The following is a 25,738-nucleotide window of genomic DNA, read 5'->3' as shown; positions in this document are numbered from 1 at the left end:
CAGTCAGTGAGGACAAGTCCTTTTATATATATAGATTATGATTTTATGAGGTTACTGTAAGAAAACTAGAGGGTAAAGCAAATGATCAGTGGATCAGAATTAATTAATTATCACTAAAATCCCTAATAAAAAAATCTCATAAACAATAACTTCCTAACATAAACAATAACAATCCTTAGAAATATAATAATTATGTATATATTAATAAAACAATAACTCCAAATGATTCCATGTTAAAAGAAGCGGTTATCCAATTTTTAATTCAATCAAATCGGTAGCAGTATAGCAGCCAAAAATAGTTCGAGAGGGAAAGTATAATTTGCATATAACAATGCGACACCTGTTAGGTCGACAGTGTGGGCCGTCGGCGTGTGTCACAATGGCACTTCATTCAAAATAACAGTTGCAGTGTAAATGAACCTTTTTTATGATAAGCCGGCAAGGTCACCCCGCGCTATCATCTGGTTGCCGTGTGACCTTGAAATATGATGTGTACCTAATTGTATGATATATCGTCGATTCATCTTGGTTGCAGGTTCAATATTAGTAGGGGACGTGTCTATGTTTAAATGAGGTGAAAGAAAATTTTGAATAAAGTATTATAATTTTTTTTTCAGTTTCACACTCTATCCCGCTTGTAGCAGGGTAGGCAGAAGGAACCTAGTGTTAAGTCACTTCGCGGAAATTCCGCGGAAATCTCGGTGTATTGCGTGTTTAATGGTGAAACTCAACGCCATGCTCTGCCTCGACATCAGATCGAAATGAAAATATAAAATATTTTCTTTTTCCTCGAGTGGGGATGAAACCCACAACCAGTCCCATTTACACTAACACACTTCACGCCACGACTGGCCTGAAAATATTGTAATGTGTTAACTAAAATATTTAACACTTTTTTTTATTTCTGCATAGGTTATATAAATACATAAATAATTAATTAATTTGTAATTTTAATTTTAAATATAATGTCTATTTTACATTTAGCCTTACTATAAAAAATAGGAAAGCCATCAAAATTATTATAAAATTGGCCATACCATTTTTCTATAATTTAACTCAAGTCTACATACTCCATATACCTACTACGTAAACACTATGTGGAACGCATCTGTGTAAACCAAAGTTAGAGGACGTACCTTTGTATGGTCTTGCGACTAGAATGTGAAATGATTATATTCTAGTAAAAATGCATGGAGTCGGTTATTTATAAATAATAACTTTCACTTAATTATTGGTAATAAAGCTTTTGTAATAAAGTTTCGTTATATTTTCATAATGTAGGTACTACGATGTCTATTTTCAATGTTTTTTATAGCATCACGCCGGGCTACACCAGGGTAGGCAGAGGGAACCTAGTGTTCAGACCGTACCTCATTTTCCACTGAATTCTGGAGGCATTGCGTGTTGAGTGGCTAAACTCAACGCTACGCTTTGCCTCGACACTAGAGCGAAGAAAATGGAAATATGAAACGTTTAATTTCGTCGAGTGGGAATCGAACCCACAACTTGTCGCGTTTACTGACTGGCCTCAATGATTATTTAATTAATATGGTTATTTAAAATACAGTTCTTACTGGGCGTATGTTTAAAAAATCTCATTATGGACCCCCTTAAACTTTTACTAATAGAGAAAAGTAATAAACAATTAAGAGATCCGTCGTTTTGAAAAATAAAATTTATAAATTAATATAATTTAAATATTATAATGACCTAGACTGTATAGCTAGCTACATACATATATTATGTAGGTTTATTTAGTTTTTTTGCTATAAGTAAATATAAAAAAAATATTCATATAAAATATAATTAAATATCAGAGGCAGAAATTAAATTTAAGTCAGTATCAGTGTTGTACTATTTTTTTAAAAAAAAGTATAACGACAAATTTCACAAAGTAATAATTTAAAAATCACCATCTATAATAGGTAGGTACTATGAATACGGTCACATACAGTACGAGTACATGACATTGGCAAATTAAATATTACACAATAACATTGAATTGAATTAAATAATTTATTGGGATTTATTACACTATTCATCGATTGGTCTTGCATAGTTATATTGCATAGCTTGATAAAGTTAAAACCCCTGTTAGATATCCCAAAATGATATCCTACTGAGTCATAATTTCTCAAAAATCTCAAGTTCACGATAATATTTTTAGGTTTCACGTATTGGTAGGTTTCCATAGCAGTCTAGACTTTCAATACTCAAATATTGTTAGAATAGCTATTTACCTACTTTAAAAGACAAAATAACTTCAAAATTAGCATAACTTCAAAACAACTAAAATAGTAACTTGACATTTTTATCTTTAGTACTTACATTTACATAATATATCCTATATTTACTTACACGATTTACTTACTTATCATAATCTAAATCATAAAAATGTATAGATACATCGTTTTCAGATACACTTGAGAATTTTTTTGCTATTTGTAGGTACACAATACAATTTTCAGTCTACATTGCATTGCATTGTGAATTTAATTAAAATTGCATCCATCTTAGAATTACAAACAGCTAAATCCTTTCAGCATCTTTTTCAAATATAATTTACAGGCGAAAGTGATAGTTACAAGATTCGATCTACGTAGTGTTGTGATGCAATCACAAAAAAACTATTTACAGCTAATTAAATCTACCCACGTAGAGTGGCGCAAGTGGCACGCCTCCGCGCCGACGCTTAGATCATTTTAATTAAGCAACTAATACTATATTTTTCTTTTTAAAATAGATTTTATTTCACGTATTTACTTTTATATAACACGGCAGGTATTAGTTTTGTATAATAAAGTTATATTTTGCAATGCAATTACAATTTTAATTTTAATTGCATTAATGATGTTTTATTGATTGAACAACTGATAATGATATAGCGTACCTTGCTGGTACTGGATGCGTTAGAAGCTAAGATTGTTAACTTTGTAATTAAAATGGGAAATTCTGATATAAGGCTAACATAAATCGCTAAAAAAAATTATATTTATTTAAGAGAAGATAAATATACGATTTTTGGAACGAACAAGAAATATTAAATTGTTTTTGATTTATAGTTTATGAATCTAAATATATTCTTCTTCATAGCCAACGTCCAGACCTCACGTCCATCTAACATCCAGCTAGACCAGCGACTTCCACGAGCCGAGCTGCGTGCGCGTAACGAGCGCTCGTCAACACCTACCGATAGCATCGCTATGACTGGCTGGAAATTATTCCGAATCGTAATTACGACGATTATTCACGGCCGGCCGGGGGCGGCAGCCATTTTTCAACAGTCACCGTTCTTAATTATGAGCCTCGCTGGACGGCTGTCGAAGCTTTGAGCCGCGCCGTCACCTCGGGCCGGCTCCGCTGTCTCTACAGCATGGTGACTGGTGAGCTTAGTCTTGAGATATCCTATAACTGTTCACATTTACTAGATACGAATTCCAGTTTCTCACGAAGACGAGAGACTCAAATTAAAGTTTCTTTATTAATTTATTTCATTATAACATCTCTTTAGCTAGAAACAAACCAAATCAAATAAATATTAAGCATTCAACAATCATAATCGTCTCTACAATTCAAACATTTCTATTATGACTTAAGTTCGAGAATATCGAAAGGTTTTAAAATACTTCACTACAGACACAACTCCACACGAGAGCACGACTAGTGTTTATTTATCATTTTTAAAGATTTAGAGAAGACAGATGGAATGCTGCTTTTTTTTCTCATTTAAGGGTGATGTGTGAAGTAGGAAAAATGTATATAGAAAAAAACTTACATTTTACGAGGCTTAAAATTGATTTACGACTGGTGCAATTTTATGCAAGTCAACACACACTCTTTTATTAAAATGTAGTCATTTCTTACTATTAAAAGTGGGATAGCAGCGATGATTAAAATTACAACCATGCTAGTTCGAAAACGACTTCTAGATAATAATTGAAATCGGCGTTTGGTCACGACTGTAGTACCTATGTACAATCGTGTAGATACTCCTTGACTTTTTAATTAGAAGAAAAATATATATGATAGAAATATAAATGACAAACAATATGACATGTTTTGTGGTAAGTTGTGTGTAAACGCGTCAGGTTGTGAATTCGCGTCCCAGCCCAAGAAATGGAATGTTTCTTATTTTCTTATTCTTCGCTCTGGCGTCTGGCATCGAGGCAAAGCACGGCGGTTAGTTCCGTCACTCAACACGCAAACTTCCAGAATGCAGGGGGATGTAGAGAGCGGAATGTCATAATACTAGGTTCCCTCTACCTACCCCGCTACATGGGGGATACAGCGTGAAGCTAAAAAAATCTTGAAGAAACAAAACACTTTTGAGCGCAAATGTACACAGCATATCCCGGGCGTGCTGACGCCGGCGCGTCTAATCGCCGTTTATTGGAGAAAACCGATTACTGACTGCGGCCAAAACCGTTTCGACATGTCACCAATGGGATTGACGAATTTAACTGGGCCAAGGGCCGTTACTTTAATTATATACCTACCCTCTTATTTAGCTTAAGATTTTAAGCTATTTATTTTATAGTAAAATATCTACTAATACAGAAATTAGGCACAAGATTTTTAAAAATAACGCTTATTTTATAAATATAAAACTATAATTAAACTTTAAGATAAAATAATTATTCAAAGTTAATGAATTTTCAAATGTAAAATTACCTATTACTCCAGTTTCAAACTAATTTAAGGAAGAAAGGCGTACAAAATGCAGCATCATATATTAACTTCCAAGAACACCACCAAGGTTTACATTCAATTTATCCCAAAAATAGACTAAAGCAAGATTAATATTAGCTAAGTTAATTAATAAATTGCCTTACGCACACAAAATGATAACGCAACGGGCCGTACCTGCCAGGCGTGTTGCGTGACGGGCGCTTTCTCGTGAAAACTACAAAAAGTAAATTATATCGATGGAATCGATCGCTTGATTGATGGTGAGTGAGCATATTTTAATTTATTTCAAGAATCCGGCCGTCTAAGGTCAGGACGTATGTAGGTATGTATGTGTTTCTGTGTGTAATAGGTTCTTTATAATTAAATGTCTCTGATTGGCATTTATATAAAGTTTTCTTAAAACGAAAACACCAATATGTTTAATATTTGATATTTTCATTTTAGGTTAGACTAACTGGCCTTAAAAAAATATTTCATAATTAAAATTACATATCTTATAACATATACAAAAAATATGTATTATTAGTGTGAACTACCGTAAATACCGTACCTGGATAAAGGTAAACCTAGTGTTAAGATACTGCGTTCCAACACTGTCTACAAGAGCAGAGAAATGAAAATAATTTAAATATAATCATTCCTTCGAGTCACCCCACCATGGTATATTGTCCTATGCATTAAATAATATTACATACTATAAGCATTTACGTCAAATTCCTTATAATATGATATTATATATTATATAGTATATTTAAAGTAACAGAAAAAATCTTCAAGTACGTTAATGCTTACCTATATGAAATTTATCATATATTATTAAATTATATAAAATTATATGCTGAACATCAAGAATTCGCGCAAAAGAGAAATGTAGTGTCTTTAGACTAGGTTCTCTCTACCCTGCTGTGTGCGGGATACAGAGTAACACTATAAAATTTTTTGAACATAAACATATTATGCTTACGGAACCCAAATAAAAGTAAAACAACGGTGGACCCGCGAGGTTTTTTCAAAACAATTTTGGCTCAGGTGTCGGCGGTCTATTAATATTAATTGACGTTTGTGAAATTTTGCGTCTAACATTTATTATGTACGAAGAACAATGACGTTGCATCTGTCTACAATATAAAAACCAAATACTGAAGGTTAAGGGAAGCTTAATAATTTAAGATAGTGAAAACTGGAATTAAATCGTATGTCGTTTCTGAGATTAGAATGAGCAAACGCATATGCAAACTGACAAAAAAATTAAAAATCATTATCTTTGGTTCTATTACGTTATTAAATGCCACCAATAATATTTTTTTTCTTATAGATCTTCCATGTACCTATCTATAGAAACCGATCCGTTACGTTTATTGTAAGTACCTATAGATTAATTATTTAAGTATCAATGTCCTCCAAAATTTAGAAATTTTAATGAAAATCAAACGAATTTATATAATAATTAACGCGGCCACATAAATCTATCAAAATGAAAATATTATAATTAATTAGAATACAACTAACATTAAATAAATATCATAATATGATTGAGGATTTGAATATGACACAAATATCCAATATATAGGATTCATTATGAATCAACATATTGAACTAGAATGTGTTTTAAATTAATTATACAGTCAATTTATTTGATTTATATAGAAATATTAGATTTAATATTATAAATATGAAGATGTTACCTAATAAGATGGTATTGTGACCTTAAGTGTGTTAATGGCCTTAACATTTAAATAGCGGATTTAGTAAACAGGTTACATAATAAACTTTAGCTTATTTCGAATATTAAATAAATACTTAATAATTTAAGGTAGCTTTAAGCTTTGGAAACGTTCCTTTGAATATAATTTATAATCATTTTCGATGTTAATGTTTTTCTTATATTTTATAGAATAGATACATATTATATCTCTACTTTCCGTTTTTCATCTCCCGAAGATGTTGTAGCAATTGACAAACATAAACCTTATTATTTTAAATAAGCGGATTAATCGAAATAATAATTTTTTTTTCTTAATTAAATTGAATCATATTCATAAAGGCCATTCGATTTAAATAACTAATTTATAATAACATGCAAATCTGTACGTTTATTTCAACTTACTAGAAAAAAAAATTAAAACTGTTCTTCGCTCTTCTAGTTAAAAGCTTAAATCGAAGCAGAGTAGCGAAGCGTGCGTGTCATTAACATTCTAATTTTAAATGAACCAATGAGCCCTTGTTTTAATTGAGTTATGGCGGTGTTACCTGTGCTTGTAGTTTATAGTTAATATTTCTTGTCAGCGCGCTTTCCTTATCTAATGAATCATATAAAATATGATGTGCTGTTAAATTTAAATATGTTGATTTTATTTATTTGTTATACTTAGTCACAGTTTAATTTATGGCGGGGATATATCGCAGTAACTATATACATAAATTAAACCACAAATTAATATGTATTAATTACTCGTATTTGTGTTTTATTATGTGTTAATACTTTTGTAAACTATATTTTAATGTCTAATGTACGCTGTATTCCGCACATAGCCTACTCTAGGCAGAGGGCCTAGTGTTAAGACACTCCGTTCATCACTTCTCGCAGAGTTCTAGAGGCATTGCGTATGGATTGGCGGCAGTCCTCGTCGTTCTTTGCCTCGACACGAGAGCGAGGTAATGAAAACATTAACATTTCATTTACCCTGAGTGGGAGTCGAACCCACAACCTATCGCGATTCGTATCGTAAATAAAATAGCGGAACTTCTCAAATTATGTATGTTTTTACAAATATATGTGTACAGAAATTTCTTTAAATAGAGCTGGTAAATCATATAATTCCTATAGATTATATTTATTATTAAGATAATAAATATAATATAGAATACCTATTTATTCATTACACAACCACATACTATGTATTTAATAATGAGACGGCACGACATATTAGTTGCAGCTAGTGGTTAATATAGCAGGCTACATATATTGAAACAATGCGTTCTCACGAGGTAATGCACGTTTATTTTGGACGTGGTACGTCCACGTAATAGTATAATGATGTTCTGTTTCTTTGTGCGCCAAGTACTTACCTCACCTTCCCACGGAACTAGACCGGCTATGTGAGAAATATCAATATATCGAATATTTTCATATTTTATTTATTTTGTTGTAACTGTGATTATATTTGTTTTTTTTTTCTTTTTTGTCCTTATGTATCTATTGAGGCAACATGTGGAGAATGGAGTGTATTAACACGAGGTTCCCTCTGCCTACCCTGCGATGACAGCGTGAAGCTAAGAAAAAAAATATATTTGGGTTATGTGAGGTGCCATATACCTAACTGTAATATATCTCTATGACGTCTACTTCCGTGTCATTCTGCTCAATTATATTACGAAAGCAATTATTTTCAAAATCAACATTATTCAAAGAGAAATTAAACTTTATTATCTTTACGGTCAATAGTCACCCAACAAATTACAACCATTTTTTTCAGCTTAGAAAATTTTCATTCTACATCCACAAAAATTTTCCTTAAAAAATAAACCTTTAACATTTGCATGTACTAAAAGAGACGTCATTTAATAAATCACCGGGTGAAATATTGGTGGACGGTCGAATGGCGACCTCGCTTCCGAAACCCATCAGAGACGGGCAGCAGAAACAAAAAGGCGCTGCCGCCGGTGCACTTCCGATTGCACTGCCACGCTGCCACCACCACCACTGAAAAATTACTGATTTAATACATTGTGAAGGTTCCGTGTAATGAATGTAATGACGTTTGGATGTTTTTCCTTAATTTAAAAATAACAAAAGGTTGCGATAGCTTCTTGAATAATTTACAATCGATTATGTTTTTATTTAAATTATTGATTTTACTAGAATTTTTAAATTATATACTCTTGCAGTTTGGACGATTCTAACTAGATCATATTCAATGATTTTAAATAACTTAGAACCTTAATAAATGTAAGGTTTGTTTTCATGGCATTTCATCAGTTTCATCAGTCTCTTGACTGCTTAAATCTGACTGCTAAGCCAGAGGTCGTAGCTTCAATCTCATCCTAAATAATTATAAATCTTCGTATATAAAGATATATAAAATCTATAATCCCTTTAAAAATATTTAAAAACATTTTTTTTTTACACGGACAAATGAGTACGTCACGGTGGGTTCTTGAGGATAATAATCTTTGCTTAATGTTGCCAAATGCGTCATGCAAGTGTACATTAAGACACGGCATTGCCATTTTATATTGAATACTTTTTATTAAAGAATACAGACGACGATAACCATAACAAATGATCTCCATTTGTCACTGTGTCGTCTCGTACAGTCCGAAAAACACCTAATGAGTTAGCTGACGAGTTTCACCGGTAATAAATGCACTAATTTCGCTTAAAAATAACAAAATAAACCTAAGCGATGTCCTTAAAACCTTCTCAGAAGATGACGCATTAACTTTTAGTTAAAAAAATCACAATTATAACTTTGTTGAAATGTTGGGTCGTTCGTGGAATAAAACGGGGGCCTTTCTTTTGTTTTCGCCGAGCTCACGGGGCGCGCTAAATCAACTAGCCGACTCACTATATTTGTTTTCTCTAGCGTTGTAAACATGTGTTTTGACATTACACTTTTGTCTAAACATTTTTTTTTATTAGAAATTTCTTTATGAAAGCGTATTGCTGGTTGTAAATCAACGGGAAACAATCAGCCGTCGACAAGTGGCGACGTCTTTTAAATAGTTAAATGGGAAAACAGCCGCATGTAAATAAATGTATTGATAGAGCAGCCCATCACTAGCTGTTACGTATAATAGCAAACAGTTGAAGATAATTACTTTAAATATATTTATTAATATACTATAATGTTTATTTTTGTTTTTTTATTTTATTTTTATTAGGGTTTTTATTTTTCGCCGTTTTCGTCTTGCTATTTGGTCTTTAAAGGGTAAATTGTAAGTACATTTTGTCAACATTTTAGAGGACGCCTTGACTCAATGGCACAAACGCGTGTCTGTAAGTGCGATGGTTGTAAGTTCTATTTCTGCTTTTGGGCAATGAATTATATCATTATATAACACGCAATACCTCAATGGTGGAAAGTGGGACAGCGGAAAAAGGAGTGTCTTGACATTAGGTTCCCTCCGCCAACTCTGCTATACTTTACTTGCATTTTAAAATTTATACGATTATTACTTTGCTTAGTAATAAAAGATATATTTAAAAAGGTTAACACACTCTAATCTCTATAAATTATATTTATCTGTAGCCTGGTGCTAAAAGGCAAAATTACGATTTTACTGCGAAAGAAATTATATTGGTTAATGAAATAAGTGAGCCAGTATTATGGTGTGCTCAAAAGTATTAAATTGGTTTCCTACATTTATAATATAATTAGTAATTTATTCATTTTCATAGTTTTTTTACGGTCAGGACAGAGGGAATAGTGAACACGTCACTAAAACTCTCTACACATCCGCCATTTACGTTCATTATTAATTAAATAGTGATTATTTAAGTTAAATAATCAAAAAGTGGCATTCAAGGCGCAGTGGAGCAGTACCTGACGTGGTAAACGAACTGGTTGTAACTTGGATTCCCACTCGGGGGATTGCATTATTTTCATTTCGCCACTCTGGCAAGACATCATCATCATCATATTCCACTACTAACATAAACTAGAATCAAACCTATAATTACTTATCACACATTGGCCACATCCCCCAACATTTATACATCGAATCCAACATTGTAACATATGAATAAATACTAAGGACTAATGTACAGTAAGGGTTTTTAACAGTCAGCTATAACAATCCTGGTTACTTTTAATGTCTCCCAATTACAGTCTTGACTCGTTTTAACGATTTCTTCGAGGCTTAACTATTCCAATTTTATGTTTGCCGGACGCGATGCGAAATGCCTCGTGTTAATGCTTTTCAAATAAATATTGAAAGCATAATTATATAAATACTAGTCTTTTCGTTTTAGTGCCTATAAAAAACAATTTAAATTTAACACTCTCCGCTTAAAAATATATATTTTACGCGAAAAAACAAGCTTTATGAACTTAGAAACTACTTATAGAATAAAGATTTATTTTAAACTAAATTATATATTTTTTTCTATTGTCGTGATATGTTATGAAATCCACGTAAACGAAGTTGCGGGAGACAACTAGTCACGAATAAAATGGTACAGATTTTCGATATTTATATATTTGATAAATTTAAATAAGTTAGTTAAGTTATAGACATAGCGTACTATGGCAAAATTATAACTATATTTTTTTTTAATTCTCACTTGTTTCAGATCAGTCAGATCGCAATCCGCTAAACTTTTGTCTTGCCCGTCGCAACTTACGAATTTTATTGTCTATGGCTTAAAATGATATACGACGGCTCTTAACTGGAGAATCATAAAATATTTTCTGTTTGTGAAATATTTCTGAAGCAATAAAGCAATAATTCACTACGGGACTGCGGGGAAGATGGCCAGCTTTATTTGCCGTCATAAACGTACTGTTGATGGGTACTTTTTTGCTGGTTGCGCCGTGGAGGATGCGCATGCGCTTGGACATAAAACTTGCCTTTATCATTACCGAGATTAGATATCTCTTATTGTTAACGTAGGCTGCGGATATTTTTATACATATAGCCCGTTTTATATATCGCTAAAAGGATATATGTAATTTTTTCGCTTAACATTAGTATTGTGAAGTTCATTAGTTTTCTTTTTTTTCGTTGTAAATTATTTTTATATGTCCTTTTCCAACTTTTACAAGGAAAACAGAATATCTTAACACTCATTTGTAGACACGAGACACGTCTTTATAAAATAAACATTAAAAAGGCTTGGAAAATACGATTATTTTATTGTATTATTCTAGATAGCCTACTGCCTGCGCGTAGGTTAACTACGCTTTAACTTTTTTTTAATAAAATGCTGCAATATATTTGAAACTAACATTACAGTGGGATAAATCCCCAAACTGAGCACTTTTTAAATACAAATCTGTCGGACGCTATTTAAAGAACTATTTAAATGTTATCTTATATCTCTTCATATATCTTTTATCTCCAGCCTGGTCAAAGTGTCGGCATTTTACACTTCTCTCGTGAAACTTTGGTGTGTCGACGGGGGGTTCCATTAGTCAAAGTGATTAGTTCTCGACGCGTTACGTTTCAATGAGATGAATAATCACCGGTTACAGTGACAAATGTGCGCGCGCGCACCTGTGGAGGGAGATGCTCCTCTTTCAAGAGGCCGCTCCATCACTCAGCATCACTCTATGTAACGGATGAAGATGTATATGTTTATCAATATTAATGTACCCTGTTATATTTAAAATTAGATGTTATATGTTATTCTGTTAAAATATTAAAGTTAATGTAATTATATTAGCATGTCATTATTATTTGATATTTCTGTCATTTATTTTTAAGTCATTTATGAAATTAATTAAAACGATTTTTTTCATATTTTTTTAATTAATATTTAAATTTTTTGTAAAATAAATAATAGGTATAGTTGTAAGATGTAAATTGCAATGTATAATAGGTTATTGCAATGTATATGAATTTAAAACATTTCTACTTTAAAATATTATTATTTTCATCCTAAAATAATATGTTTTGTTATCTATAATTGTCAATATTATCTCTAACTGCCCCCAAAAGGATCAATTGCAATAACCATTCAGTGTCACCCCTTTTCTTCGCCATTTTTATTATTATTTTATTTTTGTAAAAATGTAATCGATATTTTTACACTACTGTCATATCGATATATTAACATCGATATATTTCATATTGCTGTGATTGAACATTGATTGAGTTCTTTGAGTTACGCCGCCGTCCATAGTAAGATTTACAGCTGACGTTATAGCTGCGGTAGCTATGCCATATGACCGAGATGCATGAGGCAAGCGATAATGGTAAGTCAACGCTATAAAAGTTATTTAAAATCAAATAGGGAAAAATATAAATATAATTCTATAAGAAATAATTGTATACTCTCCCTATATTATTACATTTTCATATATATGTAGGTATCCATGTAGGTTTCAAAGAAATAAAAACGTATAGATCCTGTACAATTTTTGGGAAATTTATCATATGATCATTTTAAGACTAGAAGCTTTTAAGATCTTAAATAATTTCCAAATTTTAAAAAATCATCTAAATAAGTATTCCAAGAGTCTACTATAAAATTATGTAACTATGAGGATATTATAAAACAGACATAGACACGGTAGGTACATAGATAGAATATGATTGTGTTTAAAGGACATAAGTCACTCTAGAACTACGAAGACGGCACCACACCGGCTTCATAAATCAAAACATTCGTGCCTCGATTAATCAAACTTGGAGGATATCTCAGGTTTAACTCTAACACCTGTCAGGTATTCGTAATTAGGATGCTGTGTTATAATTTTTCAAACCTAAAATCTTGAAATCACCTTGTTTGTGTACATCTTTTTATCTCCAACTCAATCGTTAAAAAAATCAGCTTCACGCTGTATCCCGCACGCAGCAATCCTGCCTAATAGGGAGAGGGAACCTAGTGTTAAGATACTCCGTTCCCCACTTTCTTCCGAATCTGGAGGTATTGCTTGTTGAGTGGCAGAACTCAACGCCGCGCTTTACCTCTACACCAGAGCGAAAAAATGGAAATATAAACGTACCTAAATAAATATTTCACTTCCTTAAGTGGGGATCGAATCCACAACCGTCGTTACAATCGTTTTAGTAACTTATACCTATAGAATTATTTAACATACAAATAAATAATTAATAGATCTTATATACATTTTTGTGCGCATAATTACCTGCCTTCCAAATCATTAGATTTACAATTGTAGTATGCAGAGTGCGGTTGCCGCGGTGACCGGCCGCATGCCACACAACACGATGATGCTGCGTTTTTACGTGCCGGTCTCATTTGTAAACTGTTTTATACCTTTTTTATATCTATAAATATTTTTATGATACATTCCTCACTGCCATTCGATCGTAATCAGATTAATATTCATCATGGGCTCGCGCTGCGATATAAATGTAAATGAAAATAAAAGTGATCTTACGCCATCTTGCGAATGAGCTGTCAAATTAATTAAAAATGGCGCGAGGTCACGTTCTTAATTTTCATAGTTATGTTTATGATATATTTTATTTTACAACTCTTAAGAATAAAAAAAAAGGTTAATAATTTTTTTTTACATGTGTACCTTTTGTTTTTTTATAAAATATATTCATATGAATCAGACTCAAAACTAAAGCTTTAACTAGTAAATACAGTAAAAAGCCAATTTGTACGAACTAATATTTTTTCGAAAAACCACAATTTTATTATGAATTAACATGTTTATATTGAAACTCATTTCGTCCGTGGTTTCATAGGTTTTTTTCACCTTAAATGCAGTATAGTCGTCCGTATGGCTGCATTATACAGTATATTATTCTTTAAAAAATATTTTATCTCAACTTAGGTCCGTACGGGCTGGATGTTAAAGATATGACGTGTTAGATTGATTATCGAATGGATGTTAAAATACGTTTTACGACTTTGAGACGCGCTTTCTGTGTAGCAGATTCGTTTGTGGTACCTATTCATATAAGTTAAGCTCGGCTTAATAACTCAACGTTTTTTTATTTAAAAATATTTAATTATGGTAACACTAATACCTACAGGTAATAAAAGTTACTGTTAATTTCATAGTTATAACTAAATTTTAATCTTAATATAATAACTCAATTGTCTTTCCAAAATATTTTACAAATATTTTTTTTATTATAATAACCATAAAATAATCGGAATTGAATGGTTTATGCTTTTTACAAGTAGATATTATATAGGTGCTCAGAAACATCAACGCAGAAAGGCATAAAATAATAATTTACAACTAATAAAACATTTATTTCAAATAGTAAATAATATAGCAGATTAATATTTATTATCTATAAGCTTCAATCAACAACATTGAGGCCGTCGTGATGCACTAAGACAACCTTAGATTGTAAGCGCGATGGTGGTGTGTTCAATTCCCATTCGGGAAAGCGGAACGTTGAGGATGGTCACTACACGCAATATTTTGAAAAATTTATGGAAAATTTGGATAATGAAGTGTTATAGCACAAAATCCCCTGAGCCTACCCTGCTATATGCAAGGGAGATAAAAAAAAATAAAAGAATAAATATATATATATATATATTTGACATTGTCATATGTCATAACAAATAACAGTTCAACGCACCCGCAGCAAGCCGTGACGCCTAAAAATTCATATCGTATTAGTCACAGCAAAGTAAAGGATTTTAAAAATAAATTAAGTATTTTAATTTTTAACAAATTTAAAGAAGAATAAATAATTACGTAAATTACATTTCAATAGATAATAGATTTATAAAGCTATATCTGAAAACAGTATAATATTTATTATATTACGTATAGGTATCGGTGCGGAATCCATCTATATTTTTTTTATACATTTTTAAAATATTTTCTAATGGCACGGGTTCTGGTCCCGCTACGTATTTTTTTTACATGTTCTCTAAAAATATCTTTATATTATATTTATACATTTGATTTTTTTTTTAAATCCGAGATTCAATTTCTATATCACATACAGAGATGTTATATAAAAACGAAAGAAGAAAATATAAGCAAACATATATGAAAATTAAAATGCAAATTTATGTGTGAAATTATTTTAACATCAAAGTACGGTCGTTGACGATCATCATTATACTAAGTAACTGTAAAATACATTAACAAATATCATGGTCAAATCGGAAACGGAAGTTCCCTTTTGATTGGGGAGAGCATGCGCGCGCGCACACCGTTTCCTGTACCTACTGCGATTTAGTTAACTGTGCTAAGTAGATATTCACAGGTTTTTAAATTTCAATATGGATATGTTATTTCATTTATACGTAAAAAAATTTGGGAGACAATATTTAGCTTGTCTTATTATTTTTTTCAAAATCCATTCCATTCATTGTGTTTTCTACCTCGGAGCTATCTAACAGTGATACAATTATGTATGTTGGAATATTACTTGCTACTACAAAAAAAAATCCTATCATTAGATCCTCTCCTTGTACACTTTGAAATGGCAGCTACATCTGCAATGCAAGACTTGGCTGAATTGTCCAATATTATGTTTAGCCCCTTGACGTTCATTTACCTATAATATCATACCTGCATACGTTAATATTATTCTTTTGTTCGAACTCTATGTAAAAATGTTAAACCCAACTATATTTGATCCCAAGATGTTTACAGTCGTAAGTAGATACGTGTAAACAATATATAAAATGAATATCTAATTAAATAAAAACTTAACTATCCATTACTCAAATTCACATCTGGTTAGCCGAAATAAATAAGGTATCCATCCTCGACCGGAAGATTAATTTATATAATCAGCATTGAACAAACTCGGGCAAACACAAGCCAGGGTCCACGGAAGCGGTGCCCTAATGACACGTTCTAAGCCGACCACGCGCGAGGCATCCCACAATTTACCTGTTACGAATTAGACGCAACCCATCATTTAAGTATCGGTAGCTAGCGTGCATCGTTATAGTAATTTGATTTCTTTCACGAATTCTACGGCGCCATTTGGCCGCTAATAGGGCCGTTAGGGCTCATCATAAAACACAGTTTCCCCTAAATTTGTAAAAAGACAACACCCGTAACTCGACATGAGCTAAGCGGATCTGACGTGAGCTTCGTGCAATTGCTCATTTCTCATTATGATAATTTGCGGCTTTTAACTCTTGTAATACGTGAGAGCTGTTCTTATGAGAGTCTACTCGTAACAAAGTAACGTAACGAGATGTATTGCAAGGTTGGTACTTATGAAAAGTATGGTCTGTCGAAGAATTAGTTTTGGAAGTGTAATGAAGAGTTCTGGCGGGGCGTTGGCGTGTACCGTAAAGTTTAATTATTAATGCCGCCTGTCCTCTTCACGTATACGAGACAGGTAATAATTAACAATAGCGTTTTAATTATACAAATTCTACATGATTCATAATGTGTTACATAGATATTGGATGTGTCTGAAGATATCCTGTTATTAAAGAGTCAGACGAAATGCAAGTATCAAATACAATACTTGTAAGATCTTACTACATTATTAAGTATATTTTGACATTCCTAGTCAATTTTACAATAAAATATTGAAGCTATTCTTAAATATATTTTTTTCTCTAATATTTTCATTTTTTCACTCTGGCATTGGTGCCAGTAAGAGCCGGAACCCGACGTTGGGTTCTGGCACGCAATGCCTCGAAAAATTCGGCGGGAAGTGAGGAACGAAATATCTTTTCGCTAGGTAAATTCTGCCGTCCCTGCTCTGTGCGGGATATAGTATGAAGCTGATTTGTTTTATTTTATTTTCTGAAACTAACTTTTGCTTACCACCAAATGAACCAAAAGCTAAACACCTAAGCATTTGACAACCAGAAAACCAAGGCATAGCACACACACAGAATACAACAAATATATGGTCATTTAACAAGAAACAATCTGTGCAATGTAGACAGAGTGTCTCGTGTCGATACATGAGGCAGGTAGGCATGAATGGCGGCGCCCCGCTGGCCGTGAGTTATGCGCCGGGCTCCCGGGGCGCGGCCGCTGCCTTCACACCTCCGCCCGCGTGTGGTCCCAGCTTTACGGCTGTGGCTGCTGCGCGCGCGCACTGCTTTATGTAATAGTGCACCAGAATTATTTTAAACATTTTTTTTATTTAGTGTAAAATCGTTATATTGCAGTATTAAAAATAATATTTATTCATGGGGTGTTGCGAAGAAAATCGTGACTTCAAACAATTTTGATGTTGCTATATAAAACTTTTTTTAAGCTTCACCGTCATTATTTTATGAAATATTCGCTCACTTTATACATGGTTTTGTAAAATATAACATTGAAAAAAGTTTAGTCTGAAAATTGATTTAAAGATTTTACTTTAAAAAAAATTTAATAGTTCAATTTATCTACATAGGTAAAGGGAACATAATGTTGAGGCACTCCGTTCTCATGGCAAATTTATGAAAGAAGGGTGAATGGTAAGAGAGGCAAGGGACCTGCCTGACTGATGATAATGTAGGAAGGTCAAGTAAAAATCATGATAACCATCAGGAGGGAATGTATAAGGAGGTTGATGGTCAGTGGACGAGGAATCTGCGTGGCTATCCCGCTAGGGAAATAGCGTGAAGCTGTCAATCAGTCTTCAGCCTCAAATTCACAACCATCGCCGGTACCGTTAGTATTATCTTTGTAAATAAGGTACCTAAGAAGGGCTGGCATCTAATTACATAAACCCTACCAAAGCCTCCTAAATCTTCCAACGTCACTGAAGTAGATGTCCTAAGCGCACGTATTACAATATTAGTCACATTAGTGTGCATACTTCACTTGAAAATTATTTTATATCTCCTACTTGTTACGGCCTGCCGGTATTCCTTCGAGATACGACAGCGGTCGGTCGCCGCCATTTTTATTGGACAGGAAGGAAATTCTAACGTTTAATATAATATATTGTAAGTAAAATGTTTTGAGTCATATTTATTTAAGCACCCGTGAATATAAGTCCGGTGTAGGTTGCACCCAGAAGCTGTTTTATCTATCCTGTATTTTTTATCGTATGATATACAATATGATAGGGTGGGTATTTTTGTTAGAAAGCCTTAACAGGATTTCTAAGCCATTAATTAGTACCTACCTACTAGTGGTTTTGTGGTCTATATAGAATTTAATCTAATTGCAAAGAACATACTGAAAATCTACGATTAATTGATATCTTGACGTCAATAACAGAATGACGAACGAAAAATGAAATAGGTCAAAACTTTTTTTTATTAGGCTATTATTGGTTATAACTTGTATAACTTATTAACTATTTAATATCCGTATTGTATGATAATTCCACCGTCCAAAAAGCTTTGGGAAAAGAGAACAGCAGAGTTGACTTGCCTTATTGAGAAAGAAGGTGCAAAAAATAAAAATTCCTTATGTATTTACAAGTAGATTTTAATAAAATGTTTTTACTTTATAAACGTAAAATATTATACAAATAAATGTCTCGGTTTATTGTAATTTAATTTGTACGCTATATATTCTCATTATCGTCCAATATATTACCTACAAATAAATATGAAATATTTAAATTGAGTACACTTTTTATGACACAAAAACATACTTACATATTTATAGATTTATTACCTTGACCACATGCGTATACCTAAAAAGTCATCTAGAACTGAGACTCAAAATTGATTTTAAATTGCCATTTAATTTTGAACTTTATATATAATATTTATAGAACCCACTACCACCTATGAACTGTTGGTCACTCGGCCTTAAGTCCGGTTATTTATAGCGTCCTACTGCCCGCAGAGATTTATGCAGCCACAGGAAATCACAGCAGCAATTCTTTTATCTTAACCGAGGATATTTTATTTGGTGCTTTACTGCTTTATAGGAATTTAAGGCTGGAAGTAAACATGCAATTATAGGGGAAATATCGCCTCTTTAGAACAAACTAGTATATTGTGAAAAAATAAATAAATGTAAATAAAAAAGGTAAACTATAAGTATGTTTACAGTAAGCAAAACATATTCAAAGATATTAGACATTAGAAAATTGTTAAAATTTACAAATCATAATTTACAAAAATATATTTTACATAAACTTTCTAATACAGCACTATTAAAAAAAGTTTACGTATTTAAAAACAAATCTTGTATTAAAATTGTATTAAAAAATATAGCAAAATCTTAAATAATCATCATAATCTAGATGATAAAAAAAATATATTTTAATGATTATAATGAACGATAACGTTAATATTGTTACCTTCATATAAGGCATTGCTGTTTTATTTAAATTAGAAGTGATCATAACCCATGCCCATCCCATACGTGCGCACGTAACCTAATGTACGACGACCGCGCGGGGGCGTCGAGTGCGAAAGATTTATTAAATGGCTACTGTATTTACTTGGACTAAACAGCATAAGCTAAATTTATTTCACATTTTGCTTAATTATATATGTAAGTATAGTTACTTAGTAAATATAAAAAAATCGAGCTACTTATGAAAGTAACTTACAGTCCGAATTTTCTGATGGATATAGTTTATTTATTCTTTGAATATCTATAGGAAGTAAAAAAATACTACAACGCTGGAATAATAGCAAATTAAACTTAATACAATAATTGCTTTGGTTTTGTAGAGGATATTTGATATCATATTCCCATTCTCTTATCAAATTTATTTAGTCCTTAAAATATATAATAAACAAAAATGTTTTGTTCTTCCAAAATACTCGTATAACCACGCTAACAAAAACTCGACGTACGAACAACTCGGTGCAAGATTAAACTCGGTCCGTAGATCCCATTTGCAGATTCATTCTCTTAGATTAAGTTACAGCCAGCTACATTGTGATATTTTCATAAGAACTTTATTAAACTCCTCCATAGGTATTACATAAGTCTGCCCACGCTGCACGCAACGCGTCCTGCCCGCCGCATAAACTCGAATATTTACTGTTATATCAATTTATAGAACTATTTTTGGTAAGTTATAAGTAAAAAACTTATTTTGACATATAAATGTTTTACGCGTATCAGGTAACATTTTTGTTTAACCAAAATATTGGAATATTTACTTAAATTTGTCTTAAATCCTTCATTTAGTATAGTCATTGTGATTATTTTGTTGATATTTTAATTATATTAATGATACCATCTTTTAGCATTGGGATACGGTCTAACGTAAATAGATGGTTATGGGTGCGATCCCCAGACGGCTGAAAGAATTATTTTCATTTTCTCACCGCCAGTAACACGCTATGTTTCGAAAGGTAGAGAACAGTGAAAGAGTTCAATTCGACATTCACATTCGTGCCTACCGTGATATATGTGTATGTAGGATAAATCGTGAAGATGTAAAAATATTATAGTTCTCAAAGGGCACGTTTGAAAAGCAATAACCAAAGAACAGAACAGAAAAAAAATATAAAACATTTGAAAAAAATAATTAAGGTATTTAAAAAAATTTAAGCGTTAAGCATTAGTTTTTCGTAGTTTATTAAAAAAAGTTTATATAATTTTTTTTCATAACTTTAAGTACATCTAAAGATAATCGAAGACGACATAAAACGAACATCTTCCAATATATGAAACTGAAGAATCGTTATAGTTAACGCATAGGTACTTTAATCGAAATCTATCCAATATTTCTTATGGTAACATGTCACAAAGGAATGATAAAGATGGGTGCAAGTTTCACGTAAGCGCGGTAGGCTATAAGATATCATGTTGTGCTACCGGCCAGCGCAATCTGCTATTTAGACTGGTCTTCCACAAAATATTAAATAAACACTGCTTCACGCTGTATCCCGCACTCAGCAGGGTAGGCAGAGGGAACCTAGTATTAGGGCACTCCATACCCCACTTTCCGCCTAATTTTTTCGAGGCATTGCATGTTGGCATCAACGCTGGACGCAACGCCGGGCTTTTGCCTTGGTGCCAAGAAGAAATGAAAATATTAATAAATAAAAAAATCAATTCCTCGAGTGGTGATCGAATCCACAACCGTCGCGATACAGTCACCCCTTGGGCCTCTGGTCCACGACGACCTCAAATAAACACAGCTCGTGTAATATTCATAAATTGCAAATATTTTCTCCTAGACCAAAAATTGTAAGGAATTTCTGTAACACAAGAAATATTTTATAACAAAATTCTACACTTACATACAAAAAGCTAAACGTATACACAAAGCTATGCTATCCCATACTATATTGCAGTGTATAACTGGTTTTAAACTGTATATTCCGCAGGAGATGCAATCTGGACGCTTACAAATCGCACCGAGCGACGTAGGCGCGATTGAGTTATTATATCTTCCTGTTAGGCTACTTGTTTTTGTGTTTTTATTAATTACCAGCTATAAATAATAAATATTTTATGTGTAGGTAACGCGACACGAGCGCAGGTTCCCTTGAGATGCGGCTCAGATACTACGGGACGGCTGTAGGTACCTACAGTTATTATTCAACTTTTTATAATGATTGTTTTTATTGTTAACTCATTGTTGTAAGTTGTGGGGAATGTATAGTTTTAATATGCGTATTGTTTTATGTTATAGGTCATATTATCGATAGATAATAATGAAGCCTAAGCATAATATATGTTATACGGCATATAATATAAGTCTGCTTATTGTATTCTGCTAGAAATATTTATTTACGCCTTTTTTTTCATAAATAAAAATAAAAATGTAGGTAATTTTAAACCACCCAATTTTCGGGCCAGTCGTGGAGCAGGTGCGCTCTGGTGTCGGAGGAAAGTGCAGCGTTTAGTTCCGCCATTGAACACGTAATGTCTCTAGACTTCGGCGTAAAGTTGGAAGCGGAGTGTCTTAGCACTAGGCTCCCTCTGCCTACCTTGTTACGTTCAGGATACAACTTGAATCTGAAAATAATTAAATACTATTAATAAACGTTTTATTATGTTCATCAACATATTAAATGTCTTCCAATAGACTTGAATAAAAAGATATTAATAGTATTTCAATTAGCAAAAAAGAATATGCAGGTTTTAAGTGAACATCGAACAATCAACGTTAAAATGTCTTCGTTAAGAGACGTGACGCTGCAAGCGAAGGGTTAGTTACGCGAAGAATTTCTATGTAAGCTTAAATAACTTTCATTTTGATGGAAGTTTTGTTTAAAAATAAAAATAAATTTAAATTCTTTAATTAAATGAAATAGTTTTATTTTTCCCGACTTTGCTTACCTACAGATCCATAAACAAGTTTAGGTTAGGCTGTTCTAACTATGTTTATTAGTTTGTACAATAAATTATATTATTAAACTAAAAAAAATGGTAAATAATATATTAAAATTAGACGAATTATCGAAAGTTTAATCAATTCTGCTCATTTCTTTTTCTACCGTATTGTTTAGTTAAGAATACGTTAACGATTATAAGTTGAAAAAAAATAGCATCTAGCAACCTCTGGTATACATAGATGTGTTTGAGAATGAGGCCACTCCGTTCCCATTAAAACAATTCGGTTTTCCACTTTCTGCCAAATTCGGGGCATTGCGTATTGAGAGGCGAAACTTAACTCCGCGAGCCTCGTTACCAGAGCTCGTTACCAGAGCGAGATTAATGAAAATGTATAGTCACACGCTTGTGCCCCTGGTCCAAGACAGGACTCGAGACAACTGAAATTATGTGAGTAACTACTCCCTTTTAACTAAAATAACATAAAAAACAAGACATTTCCACAATACATTTATGTCACGACAAAATAGTAGTAAAACAGAAATACTTGTATCTGGTAACGTCGGGCCCGGCCGGGAGCGTCTCGCACGGCGGCGAGCACACGTCGTTAATGTACCGATTATTTATTATCATTATGTGCCATTACCGCCGCTAATAGTCTGCGCCGCACAACGCCGAAATTATTATGGACGACAATTTAAACGGCTCGCGTTATTCGGAAATTTGGAAGACGCGTGCCTCGAATATATTGTCACGAACGATTCTCGGTATTTTATCTCGTTTCGTTTTGTTATCATTGTTATATTCGTCTTTAGGCTTTGCCAGAGGGATCCTAGTTACACTTCTCTTTTAATATATTGAAATATATAGTCTCCTTGTATCACTGAAATTACCAAAACTAAAACATTTACAATGCAAAATTATTCACATAACATTAAAACAAATAGTACTAGATCCAGGCCATTCACGATTAATCACTGCCAATACTCCGAAAACAAATTTTAATTTTCTATCATGATTGCTACATATATTGGCAAAATTAAAAATACCTGATGCTTATAAAAATTGAAACGCCATATGTAAAACTACTATTTAAATGTTGTCGTTTAAGTCTGGATCTCATCAGCTACGTCATATTAGGACCGCCTGAGGCTTGAAGGCCACCGCCAGGGTTAGGGACGAAATCACATCCATCATACCCAACATATGTCGATATCAATCAGTCGATTAATGAACCAACCATCCATTAGGACTCGCAGATCGCCCTTTAGAAACCGAACTCCTTTGATATTCGTACGTTGTAATTAGTGCCTTGACTTATTAACAAATTGGTTTCGATACGTTACTAATATTTGGAGTTGTATGGTTAGCTTAAAAATAAGAAATAGAAATGGGTATATTAAAAAATAGAAATGGGTTTTTAAATAGTTTAAGTTAATGTTGGTCTCTTGGTAAATTAACTGAAATAAGTGGTAAATCACTAAACTTGTCAGTTTTATTATGCCTTCATTTATATCGATTAAAAGTAGATACCTAATATATTTAATTGCTTGTTTCAGATCGTTAGAAGAAAGACGAAAGAAGCAATGTGACGCGAAAGAAAATATTTGTTGGGAAAAAGTTAAATTGTTAAAGTTGCCTAAAATTATTTTATGCTGACATTTCTTACATACACATAATATGAAAAAAGTAAATGAAATAAATTAAATTGTTTGTTGCTAAGTGTCAGATTTTTATTTCCTCTCCATATCCGTTTAAAGTTAAAGGTAACTTAAGGGCATTTGTGGTTCAAGAGCACAATAGTGTGATTGTAAAAGCTATAAGCTGTGGGCTCGATTCCCACACGAGGAAATGAAATATTCACAGGGAAGCGTAGAGTTCCGCCACTCAACACGTAATGCCTTCAGAATTTCACGAAAAGTGGGGAGCAGTGTCTCAACCCTAGGCTCCCTCTAAGCAGAGGTAAACACCCTGCGGGATACAGCGGGAAGCTAAAAAAACCCATTTAAAATAATCCATCTAAGTTTATAAAATGATATCCGGAACAGGTAACCGCTTCGTCACTAGCATCATTAGGTCACACACACCCATCAAAAACGAATGATGTAAAAACAAAATATTGTTTCCCGACACGCTTGTCAACCCCATGTTGAGTTTTAATAAATTAACTATAGGATGTTAACAAAAAAATTTACAGTTACTTTAGCATAAGGTGTTATTTGTCTTAAGGAAAAATTATGTTGTTTTCTATTTTAAATATAAAAATTCGCTGATAATGGAGAACGGAGTGTTTTAACACTAGGTTTCCTCTACCTTTAGGGTTGCTGTGTGCGGGATACAGCGTGAAACTAAAAAAATATTAAAATTTTATTACTAATTTACTAACTCTATGAACTATCCATTTTTAGTAGAGTCAATTAACTTACCTAATTTTCTTATATTATACTTAAATACAGCATACATCCTAACATTTAGTCACTCTATAACATTACGAAATAGCTTACTTTTATTTCAAAATAAGTATTAAATAAAAACTGAAATACCTATATAAAATAATACAAAAAAAAAATCTTTAATAGAATTTTACGACCAACGCCTTATTCCTTTAAATTAACTTAATACATAGTTATGTTCTGTAAATTCAATTGTATATAATAAAATTGTGGGAAGGTAACTAATGATCCGTTTCCAGAAGACAGATGTCGCCCGAATAACAACAGATATCGATATCAATTAAAAAAGCGTTAAAGAACTTTAATTACTCTTAATCATTACTTATGTTATTGTAACCAAAACTTAATTTAGTACCAAAACATTAAAAAAATATTAAAATTACGTCCCAGGCTTGTTATGCATACATTACGCGGTCAATATTTATATTAAGCAAGAATTCTTATATGTAACCATTGATGGTTCAGTAAATTGGAAATTTATCATAAGCAGTATAATCTACTATTCGTTGTATGTGCGTGAGTTCTTCATTTCGCCATATGGGTAAGATGTCAGGTGTTAGTAAGGGCACATGTCAATAAAATTATGAAAAAAATATTTTTTGCTTGTAATAATATTTTTTTATATAATGATCGTAGTAAAGTACAATTCCTTGAAGTTTAGCTTCACGTTATATCCCGCAGACAGCAGAGTAGGCAGAGGAAACCTAGTGTTAAGACACTCCGTTCCCCACATATCGCCGATTTTTTCGTGGCATTGCATGTTGAGTGGCGGAATTCAAGGCTGGGCTTTTGCTTTGATGC

At 32.6% G+C, this 25,738-nt stretch overlaps 1 long non-coding RNA gene across 6 annotated transcripts in view; it reads left to right on the top strand.

Annotated features, from left to right (window-relative positions):
• The window catches only part of LOC146541609 (uncharacterized), a 240,467-nt gene extending 216,261 nt beyond the window's left edge, over positions 1 to 24,206 (top strand). For 5 of the 6 annotated variants that reach the window (XR_014878226.1, XR_014878222.1, XR_014878225.1 and 2 more), the window contains one exon: positions 24,044 to 24,206. This is a non-coding gene — a long non-coding RNA (uncharacterized LOC146541609). Of the gene's footprint in view, positions 1 to 21,667; positions 21,726 to 24,043 lie in introns of all 6 variants that reach the window. The other variant, XR_014878224.1, reaches the window with a different exon arrangement.
• The last annotated feature ends 1,532 nt before the right edge of the window (positions 24,207 to 25,738 follow it).

This window comes from Heliconius melpomene, chromosome 1 (genome assembly GCF_056956725.1).
Source record: "Heliconius melpomene rosina isolate 202511_hmr_F chromosome 1, ASM5695672v1, whole genome shotgun sequence".
NCBI lineage: Eukaryota > Metazoa > Arthropoda > Insecta > Lepidoptera > Nymphalidae > Heliconius > Heliconius melpomene.
The sequence above is the reverse complement of the archived record's forward strand: the minus strand, read 5'-3'. Positions and strand labels throughout refer to the sequence as shown.